Raw genomic sequence first — 2,016 nt, 5'->3', positions numbered from 1 at the left:
CAGCAGCTCCTGTTCCTTCGGGCCATTTACCCCGCATGTCTGGCTGCACGGGAGAGAGGAGAGGACACGCTGGAGCCGCGCTGCTGCAAGGCGGCTGTGGTGGAGAGGATCGTGGTGAGTGAGACATGCCATATGGCAGCTGGCGAGAGGAGAGAGCCATGGGATTGGCAGGGGTATGGCCAGGCTAATGGGTGGGGGCTGGGTACTGTTGGAGGGGGCAGCAGAGGGCAGGGATTGCTGTCGCTGAAGACTTGGGAGAAGAGAAGGGAGAAATTCTGAGATTGGTGGGTAGTGGGCAGGGGGGAATTGTGGGGCTGGAGGGCAGCTGAGAGTGGGGGACAAGAAATCACATGGTCCCAGATCGGTCATCGGGATGGGGCTGAATGGGGGGCAGTTTTGACAGGAAGGAGGAGAGAAGGGGATTGTGAGTGAGCTGGGCAGGAATCCGGGAAGGGGGACAAGTCGGATGGGCAGGAAGGAATCGGAGGAGCGGGAGGTTGTGGGGGATCCTGCTGGCCATGTGGGGCACTGGCTGTGTCATCTCCTCACTGGGAGGTGTCAGTGGGGCCTGAATCTTACACGCTCCTTTGTCTCCTTCGCGTCTCACAGGAGATCATCGAGGAGCTTCCCGATGACTCGTCACCCAGCGCCGTCCTCGCCCACTCCCTGGCTGCAGTGGGCAACCTCTGGTACCGAGACAGCCCCACCCCCCGACCCCGCCGGCTCCCCTCACCCCAGTGCTGCTCAGGCCAAAGGCTGGGAGTCACCGTCACTGTCCCTCCCAGGTCACCTCCCAAGAGTGGCGCCTCTGGCAGAGATGGTGGGGTGGGAAGGGTCACTCTCTCCTGGCAGGGCTCTTCTTTTCACTTCCATAACATGACAGGGGCCTTGGGGAGAGGCTCACTCCTGGGCTCAGATACAGGAGGGGCAGCAGGCTCCAGGGAACAGGAGCTATTCCTGTCCTGCCACTGTCTGTCTGGGACGCCTTGGCCTTGTCATTCCCTAGCTAAGTGCCTCAGTTTCCATTCTCGCCAGCCTGTGCCTCTATCCCTGTGGGTTGGTGTCCGTGTTGGCGACAGTCCCACCCCCGTACTGCACAGTCTAATAGCAGCTCCTCTCTCTTGCCAGCATCATGAAACCTGCCCTGGAGCCAGCCCTAGAGACCCACCTCTTGCGAGCTGCCCTTCACTCCGTCTTCACCCTGGGCACGGAGAAGGACACCACCGACATCCAGGTACCTCCTCCTCCTCCATCCTCTTACTTTTCCAGAGTGGTCCTTGGTCCCTGCTCCCTTGATTCGCTGGAGCTCCAGATTTAGGTGTGGGATAGCGGAGTTGGAACAAGCTGCAGGTTTGGATCCTTCCCTCCAGCAGGGAAGAGATTACCCCTCCCTGGGGGATTTCTTTCTTTCTTTCTTTCTTTCTTTCTTTCTTTCTTTCTTTCTTTCTTTCTTTCTTTCTTTCTTTCTTTCTTTCTTAAGCCATGTTTTACCGAGAAGCCCAGCTTCTATCCATAGCAACTTGGCTGTTTCATACTTCAGTCCCTGGAAAAATCATGGAGCAGGTCCTCAAAGAATCAATCTTGAAGTACTTGCATGAGAGGAAAGTGATCAGGAACAGCCAGCATGGATTCACCAAGGGAAGGTCATGCCTGACTAATCTAATCGCCTTTTATCATGAGATTACTGGTTCTGTGGATGAAGGGAAAGCAGTGGATGTATTGTTTCTTGACTTTAGCAAAGCTTTTGACACCGTCTCCCACAGTATTCTTGTCAGCAAGTTAAGGAAGTATGGGCTGGATGAATGCACTATAGGGTGGGTAGAAAGCTGGCTAGATTGTCGGGCTCAACGGGTAGTGATCAATGGCTCCATGTCTAGTTGGCAGCCGGTGTCAAGTGGAGTGCCCCAAGGGTCAGTCCTGGGGCCGGTTTTGTTCAATATCTTCATAAATGATCTGGAGGATGGTGTGGATTGCACTCTCAGCAAATTTGCGGACGATACTAAACTGGGAGGAGTG

This window comes from Eretmochelys imbricata, chromosome 16, assembly GCF_965152235.1.
Source record: "Eretmochelys imbricata isolate rEreImb1 chromosome 16, rEreImb1.hap1, whole genome shotgun sequence".
NCBI lineage: Eukaryota > Metazoa > Chordata > Testudines > Cheloniidae > Eretmochelys > Eretmochelys imbricata.
This window is presented reverse-complemented; position numbering follows the sequence as displayed.